The following is a 12,145-nucleotide window of genomic DNA, read 5'->3' as shown; positions in this document are numbered from 1 at the left end:
GATATAACTGATATACGTTACTGAAGAATATACTTGTTGTGATATAACTGATATATGTTACTGAAGAATATACTTGTTGTGATATAACTGATATATGTTACTGAAGAATATACTTGTTGTGATATAACTGATATATGTTACTGAAGAATATACTTGTTGTGATATAACTGATATATGTTACTGAAGAATATACTTGTGATTTAACTGATATACGTTACTGAAGAATATACTTGTTGTGCTATAACTGATATATGTTACTGAAGAATATACTTGTTGTGCTATAACTGATATATGTTACTGAAGAATATACTTGTGACATAAATGACCTACGTTATTGAAGGCTATAATTGATGTGATATAACTGATATGAGGCTTTAAAGTACGAGTATGTTGGGCAAGTTGACAAAACTCATACACTCACATCCTCATCCTGCATCCCCGGATCCTTCATAAGCAGGACTCCGACTGTACTTAGTGCTGCATACATGCCTCCCAGGAGGAGGAAACAGTAGGGAACTCTGTCCAGGACATTTTTTGGGTGAAATAACTGGAAAAAAGTTGAACTACGTATCAGATCTAGCGCGTTTACTACAAGACCCAAGCGTTTTTCAGAAATATTTTCCAATGCAGATTAATTATATCAAGAAAATAGAGAAATACTGTATTCAAATGTACCTTTCTTCTTCGTAAATCCAATTACCAATGTACCTTTCTTCTTCGTAAATCCAATTACCAATGAAGAAACATACCTGAGTACATTTAGTGTTTGACACAATTCATTAGGAGCTAGGCTTAAAATTGATATAAAAATATTTTGCGATCTTGAACAAATTGCCACAAATCATTTCAGAATATCCTAAAATATCTGTGTGTATGTTTATTCACTGATTGTCATTGATGTCTTGGTCAGGGGAGAGATTGTCAGGGTTGATGAATCTGGTGATGATCTGGTTCAGGGCGAATGCACTGCCGCCATAACAAGCATCTATTATTCCAATCACGAGACCCTTTCGTTCTGGAAACCACTGCACACAGAACATCACATGGTAACATTAATAAGGTTGTCTTTATAAACACAATATGCCAGTGCTTTGCAGCTACCGAAACGTCATGCTTTAAACTATACATTGTAATTCCTGCTAAAACATCAACCATCTTTATTATCCATCTTTATTATCCATTTTTGATTTTATTCATGTACGTTTGTGCAGTAAAACACGGTAAACAAGTGTGAGGGCCCTCTTCATTGACGTCACTTTCAATTGTTTAATGACGTCATTGAAGACGAAATGTAGAAACAATGGTTGCTAGGCAAACGTGATTAGTGCACATGTGCACATATGATATATATGACACCGGTTATGTTTCACCATATGGGTAATATATAGAGATTATTACAAGAGCAAGTGTGTCATACAACTTATACGAAACAAGTGTGAAGTTTTGTATTGCCCGAGCGAGAGCGAGGACAATGCATGATTTTGTATGAGTTTCGTATAAGTCGTATAACACACTTACTCGAGTGTAATAATTTCTTTATTATCCATTTTATTCATGCAATGTACATTTGTTCAGTAAAACACCGTCACAGTAAAACACCGTCACAGACAACGAAATACAGAAATAATGGCTGCTACTCAGAAGTGATATGTGCACATGTGCGCGGTGGGCGAGCCGGCTAAGGCGCCAGGCTAGTGATCCAGCGAGGTTGAGGTGTCGGGATCGAGCCCACCTGTGACCGGGTGTAAAACCTTGGAGTCAACTTTGTGTTGTCACAACCCCTAGTGTACAGTACACAACCCTGTGCACTTAAAGGAACCCACGAATCCGTTGGTATATGACCAGATGGTGGCCACATGACTACGTGCAAACACCTAGTTGCGGGTACAGCAACGTGCAGTGAACATGGACAAAATACTTTGACTTTGTGTCCCAGTCCATCCAGCTGTGAATGGGTGCCTTGTTAGAATGAGAAAGCCACAATAACTCGGTCGGCATAGTGGCTGCAAGAGTTGTATACTCCCCAGGGAGTTCAGATTGATAATACGATGTGCCATTGAGATTGACATCCAATTCAATGATCAAGGGAAACAATATCAGAGCCTTGAGCAAGCACCAGTGCGTGGATATGTGCGCTATATAAATATCCTATAATAATAATAAAAATGTGCACATATGGTATATATTACACTGGTTATGTTTCACCATATGGATAATAAAAACATTATTAACAACAGTAATATAAGGACAGTATTTTGCTCGCATCCTTATGGGACGTATATTTACAACATCCCTTGCCGATCGGGTGACGATGAATCGCAATCAACCATGCTACTGAGTGTAACCACTGGCTGGAAGCAAGTTAAGCAAATATGTCGGACGAACACGGAAATTGTTCTCTTTTTGCAAAAGGGCCATACGACACATCGTACAAGGTGGTACAATGGTGGTTTTCGTTATCATTTCACACAACAACGCTAATAGGAGCAGAATAAACATGTTCTAAGAACTTGACAACATTATTTATGATGCCTATGTACATATGCTGTGGAGAGAATACTAATATCCATGGACTGTTTTCGGTATGTAACGCCGACGCATATCCCCATGGCGTTTACAAACATAAACACTATGATTTTCATCCTCAATATTTTTACAGTGTTTACATAAGACAATATCATCATTACAAGATGCAATACCTCTTGTAATATATTTGATGTCTAGTGCATTACATCCTGATCTAAATAATGTGAACAGGCGCTTGCACTTATTACTTATGTTCAGTGATAAATATTTTTCACAGGTCCACAGAGATTTATGGGAATTATAGAAAGACAGCGAAGGAACATCTAGGGGAAAATGCCACTCTTGCATGGAGCAGTTGTTAATTCTTTCAGTAAACATATATAGAAACATTTTTGTATCCCCGGCATCTTGTGAAATCCAAGCAGTACCAAAGTCAAAATAAAATAACAAATCATTGACATGCCGAGCCCATGTGGGACGTTTCCTGAATTCAACAGATAATAAAAATTGATAACATTGATATAGGTATCTACTTTGATGCATTCTTAATACTCTTAGCCAGTATTTAATACATTTGACATAATAAACATTACTTAAGGGTGCTCTCCCACATTGCAACAGCATTAGAAGATCTGTAACTAATCTGTAGCAAACATTTGCAAAATTTTCGATGAACAATTTCAATACTTTCTCTCTTTTTGAAACCCCATATCTCAGCACCATATGTTAGAATTGGAACAGTCTGTTTATAAAAAATATGAAAACCTTCAGAGAGTGACATATCATATCGTCTTATAAATGACTTAATCGGCCACAGTGCCTTATTAGCTTGATCAGATAATGTTTTACATGCCCTAGTCCAAATCAATTTGGGAGTAATCACAAATCCTAGATGTTTATAAATATTGACAGTTTCCATTCGAATGCCATTGTAAAACCATTTTTCGTGTTTAGACAAGGGTCGACCCACTTTAAAGACAATTATTTTACTTTTATCAATACACATGCAGGGCGTCAAGACAACAGTATCGGCTATCAAAACCAAATCATCTGCAAATAACAGATAAAAAATATTCAACATCTTTTCGGAGATAAATATACCAGCATCAAACTTATTTTCTAAGGTCAATACAATCTCATTAATAAACAAGGAAAATAATACCGGACTAAGGACACAGCCTGGCCGAACCCCGCAGGAGCTAGAAAAATATTCCGTTAATTTCTTACCATACTCATAGGTTACAGTGGCCTTGACATTAGTATACATATTCTTAATCAACTTGAAAAAATTACCATGGATCCCATTTTGCAAAAGAACATACTGTAATTTAAACCTATTCACCATGTCAAAGGTCTTGCGAAAATCTACGAATGCAACATATATCTTCACATTTTTACGTGTTAAATACTTGTCCGGAGAATAAAAATACTGTCAACAATCGTATGGTCTGTCTTAAATCCGCCCTGATATTCTCCAATTATCTCACGAAGTTCCAGAAAGTACTCCAATCTTTTGTTTAGAACCGAACCAAAACGTTTGCTCATTACATTCAGGAGAGAGAGAGAGTGAGCATGGTTTTACGCCGCTTTTAGCAATATTCCAGCAATATCAGGGCGGGGGACACCATAAATGGGCTTCACACATTGTACCCATGTGGGGAATTGAACCCAGGCCTTCGGCGTGACGAGCCAACGTTTTAACCACTTGGCTACCCCACAGCCCCTATTCAGGTGAGAGAGATCCTGAGAGATCCTATAATTATTCGGGTCAGAACTACTAGCTTTCTTATGTAGTGGGATAATGATGCCAGTAGACCATGAACGTGGCCAACAGCCGGATGAGAGTATCTTGTTGAACAGTAATACTAAATAAGAAACTATTATATGGTCAGGAACTCCGCGGGAATACCATCATCGCCTGGGGATTTGTTACATTTAAGATGTCTAATAGCATATATTACATCCTGATCTGTACATGTAAAGTCACATGATAAAATATCATCGTCATTACAACAATCAACACATGTAATAAAGTCATGTTTATCAATATATTATTTGGCATCTTCTGAAATGTTGCCATCTTCTGGCAATGTTGGGTTTAACAAGTATTCAGCCCATGTTGATGGCGTTACACTTTTCTCCATGGCGCGAGTTGTGGTATTATTTTCACTTCTTTGTCAACACGAAATGCACACTAAGACTTAGACTCACAATCAGCGAGCCTTGGATTCAAACCCTTGATCATGGGTCTAAGTGACACAACTCTGTACTGGACCGGACGACTGGGCGAACCGTTTCCCTCACACAACACTTACCTTAATAGCCACCCTTAGGCTGATAGGGTATGCCATACTCTTCCCCAGAGCGTAGAGAACCCCGTAGGAGAGGATGGTGGTGATGAAGCTGTAGCTGACACTGAAGTAAGTCACCGCGATACCGATACTGATAAACACAAGGCAGATTCATTTTCATTATATACATAATATATATTTATGAGAAAGACCCATTCACCAAAATGAGATAATAATGTTTCGCACACTATCACAATATGCCACGTCACTCACATACGTAAATCCAAAATTCTATGTACTGACGTCATTTCCAGTAGTGGTTGCCATACTTCTTTAAAACCAATCTCCATGCAATATCTCTTCAATTAATTGCATTTTTTATAACTGGTTCTGAATTCAAATTTAATTTTACAGATAGAACACGCTGCACAAAACGTTCTGAAGACAAGCTAAAACCCTCATCTATGGCTTTACATGTGACCTTCAGGCATAGGCATTCATTGAAGACCGAAAGCTTATTTATTATATATGTATTAACACCGTCTCATCCGTGGTTTAATACTGCGCGTTTTAATAATCTCATAATATAGTCAGGCTTGTACAATCGACTCTGCTTTGAGCAGAGATTTCTTATGTATGTGTATAGGGTTTTGTCGCACTTGTGAGTTCCCATCAACCATTATCTCTGTACTATGTGTATTCCCCCCAGTCTCCAGCAAGACGGGCATTGTTTAGCTCGTCTTGCTGGAGCGGGTGAATAGAATTTTACAAAGTGTAAAGTAAGGAGCTATTTTCCCTCCAGACCACAGACCATTTGAAAAATAGTCCCTGTTCTATTCGCTCGCTCCAGCAAGAAAAACAAAGCGATTTGTTGTCATAGCAACGACTGCAGTATTTACCTGAACACCCATCCTCCGAGGAGAATGCAGATCCGGGACGGGATGTATTGTTCCGCCATGCAGAGGATGGGCATGAAGAAGCTGGAACATATGATGTTTCCGGTACTGATCCACAACGTGTCCGCGTACATTACCTCCCTGGACAGCTCGCTTCTGTTCCTCAGGTACGAGGTCATGTACGGGTTCATGTTGCCTACAACAAACAAAATGTTCATTTGGTCGACAGGTACTGTGGTTTCCTGAATAATTGTTTGTCGTTTTATACTTAATAATACGGTCGGTGGTTTACCTTAGTGGTTAAAGCTTTCGCTCGTCATGCCAAAGACCCGGGTTCGATTCCTCACGTGGTGCAATGTGTGAAGCCCCTTTCTGGTGTCCCCTGCGTGCTATTGCTGATGTTGCGGAAAGCGGCGTAAAACTATATCCACTCACTCACTTAACAATGCAATATTCCAGCTCTGTGATTGAGTTGACCAGACAAAGGAGTGATTGGCACCCAATCAACCATGTCACTTAGTCTGACCACCGATCCATTCAATCGCCTCTTAGGACAAGAGGCAGCGGGGTAGCCTAATGATTAAAGCTTCCGCTCAACACGCTAAAGACCCGGGTTCGTTTTCCCCACATGGGTGCAATGTTTGAAGCCCATTTCTGGTGTCCCCCCCCCGTGATATTGCTGGAATGTTGCTGAAAGCGGCATAAAACAATATTCACTCACTCACTCACTTAATGCAATATGCCAGCTCTGCTATGGAGTTGACCATGCAAACGAGTGGTTGATATTGTGAGCTACCTGCCAACCATTTCATTGAGTCTGACCACCGATCCTTTCAATCGCCCCCTAGGACAAGGGGCAGCAGGGTAGCCTAATGGTTAAAGCGTCCGCTCGTCATGCTGAAGACCTGGGTTCGATTCCCCACATGGGTACAACGCGTGAAGCTGATTTCTAGTGTCCACCGCCGTGATATTGATGGAATATAGCTAAAAGCGGCGTAAAACCATACTCCCTCACTCACTCTTAGGACAACCATGGGTTTCTGGAAGCTATTTTAACCAGAAATCACCATGGGAATTAATGATCAGTCATTGTATACACTGAGACGTGGTGGCAGAGAATTCTGTTCTACTCAACAATTGCAGGAAGACGAGCAATAGGCCTGGGTATTTATTCTACCCTCAGTGCTTCTCAGTTGGCTCTAACGACAAGAATTGAATATGTCGGGCTTTGGAATCGGAATCCCAATGGTATTTCTCCTAACACATGCTGACAAGTTCAGCTGATAAAATATATCACACAGTCCTGCCATATGTCGACAGAAAACATGTTAAAATTTTGAACTCGCCAAGGAAGGTTTATGGACATTGAATCTTAAAAAGTTATTATTTTTTCTTTTTGTATGCTTGGCTTAATATATACTATCAAGATAACTGAAAAGTGCAGGGACCTCGTTCCAAAATGAGAAAAAAAAGATAATATAGCTAAGATGTCAACTTGCATAGGATAACGTCCTTTAACGTCAGCAACGGTATTAAACTGGCGAACGGCATGGCCTAGCCATCAGCTGATACGTGTAAAGGAACTTACCAAATGTGTATCCGTTTCCAAGACAAAACACTACCAAGGCACATCCTAGAACTGTCACAGCCCCACGGATGGGTACCCTGCAGCAGATCAAGCGAGACATGGTTTGATGCTCAGCAGTTTCACACCTGCGAATACTCCATGAAGGTGGATACAGAAACGAAGGTGTTATCAGTCCAAGTAACTGTATTCCCTGGAGACAACAGTAGGTGTTTGCTGGGAACATTCCGTCGCCAGGTATCGTACGTACTTGAATAATGGTATCCTTTAAGACTGGCTGACCTTTATCTGTGTCACTGTATTGCAGCCCTCGTACATTAGCGCCAGAACACTGGTCCTAGTGCACTAGACCCGATTAAGTAAGCCCCAGTATCTTGGCCCAAATGTACTAGCTTCACTAAGTACGCCCCAGTATCTTAGCCCAAGTGTACTAGCTTCACTAAGTACGCCCCAGTATCTTGGCCCAAGTGTACTAGCTTCACTAAGTAAGACCCAGTATCTTGGCCCAAGTGTACTAGCTCCACCATGTACGCCCCAGTATCTTGGCCCAAGTTCACCAGCTTCCATAAAGTACACCCCAGTATCTTGGCCCAAGTGCAACAGCTCCACTAAGTAAGCCCGTATACACTAGCCCCTCTAGTTAAGCTCCACTACACAAGTCCAAGTACACTCGCCCCTCTAGTTAAGCCCCACTACACAAGTCCAAGTACTCTCGCCCCTCTAGTTAAGCCCCACTACACAAGTCCAAGTACACTCGCCCCTCTCGCCCCACTACACTAGTCCAAGTACACTCGCCCCTCTAGTTAAGCCCCACTACACAAGTCCAAGTACACTCGCCCCTCTAGTTAAGCCCAACTACACAAGTCCAAGTACACTCGCCCCTCTCGCCCCACTACACTAGTCCAAGTACACTCGCCCCTCTAGTTAAGCCCCACTACACTAGTCCAAGTACACTCGCCCCTCTAGTTAAGCCCCACTACACAAGTCCAAGTACACTCGCCCCTCTAGTTAAGCCCCACTACACAAGTCCAAGTACACTCGCCCCTCTAGTTAAGCCCCACTACACTAGTCCAAGTACACTCGCCCCTCTAGTTAAGCCCCACTACACAAGTCCAAGTACACTCGCCCCTCTAGTTAAGCCCCACTACACAAGTCCAAGTACACTCGCCCCTCTCGCCCCACTACACTAGTCCAAGTACACTCGCCCTTCTAGTTAAGCAAGTCCAAGTACACTACACAAGTCCAAGTACACACTCGCCCCTCTAGTTAAGCCCCACTACACAAGTCCAAGTACACTCGCCCCTCTAGTTAAGCCCCACTACACAAGTCCAAGTACACTCGCCCCTCTAGTTAAGCCCCACTACACAAGTCCAAGTACACTCGCCCCTCTAGTTAAGCCCCACTACACAAGTCCAAGTACACTCGCCCCTCTAGTTAAGCCCCACTACACAAGTCCAAGTACACTCGCCCCTCTAGTTAAGCCCCACTACACAAGTCCAAGTACACTCGCCCCTCTAGTTAAGCCCCACTACACAAGTCCAAGTACACTCACCCCTCTCGCCCCACTACACAAGTCCAAGTACACTCGCCCCTCTCGCCCCACTACACTAGTCCAAGTACACTCGCCCCTCTCGCCCCACTACACTAGTCCAAGTACACTCGCCCCTCTAGTTAAGCCCCACTACACAAGTCCAAGTACACTCGCCCCTCTAGTTAAGCCCCACTACACAAGTCCAAGTACACTCGCCCCTCTAGTTAAGCCCCACTACACAAGTCCAAGTGCACTTACCTCACTAAGTGCGCCCCAGTATAAAGTCCAAATGCGCTCGCCACACTACCTATATAAGCACCACTACACAAGTCTAACTGCACTAATCCCACTAAAGTACTCACGGAAATAGAAATAAAATGGTTTTTGGCTTTTCATTTTATCAAATTAAAAAGGTGTAACGGTAGTTTGTTAAACATTCAATAATCACCCTTTTCCCCAAGTTTTACTCTTTGACATTATCAGGAAATTCTTCCGAGAAAGATTAGTTTACAGGAGAGAAAATCGTGCAAAAATTACAATTTACATATTTCTAAACTCTTTTATTTTTGACGAGTCTACACAACCACTAAACATCTTTGATAGAATGGTTTAGTTTCATTGAGAAAACATCCTAAAACATGTAACACTATTTCGATTTGCGTAGCGATCCTTTGTTTACATAGGTTGTATGAGTTCCACGTGCTGTCATCGAAGCTGATGGAGAGCAAACGATGCAGCCAGTTTGATATCTAAATATGTACTGTCATAGACCTTACTGTCGCAGTTGTGGAAGAATATATATGTAACAATGTAAAACATTATGAAGAGAGCGCCGAAAAGCTTCTCGTGAGTCCAGTCTCTTCTTATTATGAATATGCGCAAGTTTGATTACAAACAAGAGAAAAGTCCGTCACGTGATATGCAAATTAGCCTGTGGCAGTGATGTTATGTTAAGTCATCGCTCTAGCTGTGCCAGACTCAGTGGATAAAGGCGACTTCGATATTTTCGGTATCCCTCCGGAAATTACACTTGGGCCAAGGTACTAGGGCGTGCTTAGTGCAGATAGTGCACTTTACCATACAATGGCTAGTGTTCGCGGCAGGATAAAACCCACTCTCCTACCCAGAGTTCCATGCGGCAAGCCAGCATAGTATCTCTGCCACAGGCCAGAAAAATGTGACGATTCGTCACATCTTGCACCGTCCATTCAATACAATTTACATATTTCTAAACTCTTTTATTTTTGACGAGTCTACACAACTAATTAAACATCTTTGATAGAATGGTTTAGTTTCATTGAGAAAACATCCTAAAACATGTAACACTATTTCGATTTGCGTAGCGATCCTTTGTTTACATAGGTTGTACGGCTCCACGTGCTGTCATCGAAGCTGATGGAGAGCAAACGATGCAGCCAGTTTGATATCTAAATATGTACTGTCATAGACCTTACTGTCGCAGTTGTGGAAGAATATATATGTAACAATGTAAAACATTATGAAGAGGGCGCCGAAAAGCTTCCGTGAGTCCAGTCTCTTCTTATTATGAATATGCGCGTTTGATTACAAACAAGAGAAAAGTCCGGTCACGTGATATGCAAATTAGCCTGTGGCAGTGATGTTATGTTAAGTCATCGCTGTGCCGGAGTGTGGATAAAGCCAACTGATATTTTCGGTATCCGTTGGGGTCATATACGGATATTAGAGAGGTCATATGCAAATTTCAGGTGCTACTTTCACAGTGTAAACAAACATGGCGTCAAGGCTCGGCGGTCGTGTCCGGATTGACGGCCGTGGTTACGGTACTGTCAGTGCTTTGATGCCAGAAAATTCATGTCTGGTTGTGATAGATGGAGTAGATTACAAAGCGAAGATAGAAATTCATAGGCTTACGAAGATACCAACATCAGTTCCCCGACCGACTGTCAGTGTTAGCGAGAGAACGGCATAGGAATCCAGGTGCACAATGTCACGCGAAAATTAAAGCCTATTTTGTTGTTCAAAAGGTTAATTGAAGGTTTCTGAAGTTCCACGCGAGTTTGTTGTTATTTTTCAAACGTAAGCTAACATTTGTTGACAACAGTACGTGCTTAAGCATAAAAGCTTACTGGGAACTAGATGACCGAACGCAGTCAGCGGAGTGATCAGGAGAAAATTATGTCACCTGGCTTGTGACGTAACGTATTACTCCGCACATATTTGTGACGTCATAGACATTTCACGGAGTTTAGTTTCATGATTTGTGGCATTTGAAATCGCATTTTTTAAAATTATAAAGCAAAAATGACGTATGATAAATAGGTTATGACACTCGTGTGTTTTGGGATGGTTAATATCCTGCAAAAATTACACTTGGGCCAAGAAGGTACTAGGGCGTACTTAGTGCAGATAGTGCACTTGATCCAAGGTAATAGGGCTTAGTGGAGCTGGTGCACTTGGGCCAAGGTACTGGGGCGTACTTAATGGAGCTAATGCACTTTTCCGATGTAAGCTATAGCATGCAAATAAGGCGTACTCTCCACATATATACTAATATTATATTTTCTGTACTAATAATGTATTTAATATATTGTCATTAATATTTACAAAATTAATGATATAGATAAAATGGGAATTATCTGGGGGTTTTCGCCGTATATTTCACACTTTAATTCTTGTCACAAGATAATCATATCAGGCATTCACCTCGTTAATTGTCACGTGACGTGCACAGTCACAATGAGTCCGGACATTGAAACTTTGATTGCCAATGTGTTCAACTTCCTAGTTAAGAGCTCCGGGGAAAACCTCTTGTTAGTCCCGACAGAGTGTTTTAACGCACAAGTCGAGCATCGGGAGTTCCACATCACAAAGTTTATTCAATTGTAAACAAAACAAAACATGTAGGGGTCGTCTCAAAAGTTAAACCAAGAAGAAACCGAAAGCTTGACAACTTCGACAAGGAAGTCATTCGTCGAACGGTTTTCAGACCCTTTGACCTGAAAGTGCACTTGTCACAGCTCTTCGTGAGATGGGGTTCACGGTCAGGGGGATGACAGGGGCGTATTCAGGGTAAAATATTCTATGCTCACTATGAGAACTAGTTACCTCCGCAATATTGAGGAGTATCGCTCTCTGTGGTTCCAGGTTGTCTACAAGGATCAGACGTGGTCAATAGAGAGAGAGAGAGAGAGAGAGAGAGAGAGAGAGAGAGAGAGAGAGAGAGAGAGAGAGAGAGAGAGAGAGAGAGAGAGAGAGAGAGAGAGAGAGAGAGAGAGAGAGAGAGAGAGAGAGAGAGAGAGAGAGAGAGAGAGAGAGAGAGAGAGAGAGAGAGAGA

This window comes from Haliotis rubra, unplaced genomic scaffold (assembly GCF_003918875.1).
Source record: "Haliotis rubra isolate DU_JTF1 unplaced genomic scaffold, ASM391887v1 Scf197, whole genome shotgun sequence".
Lineage (NCBI taxonomy): Eukaryota > Metazoa > Mollusca > Gastropoda > Lepetellida > Haliotidae > Haliotis > Haliotis rubra.
Note: the sequence above shows the minus strand (reverse complement) of the source record.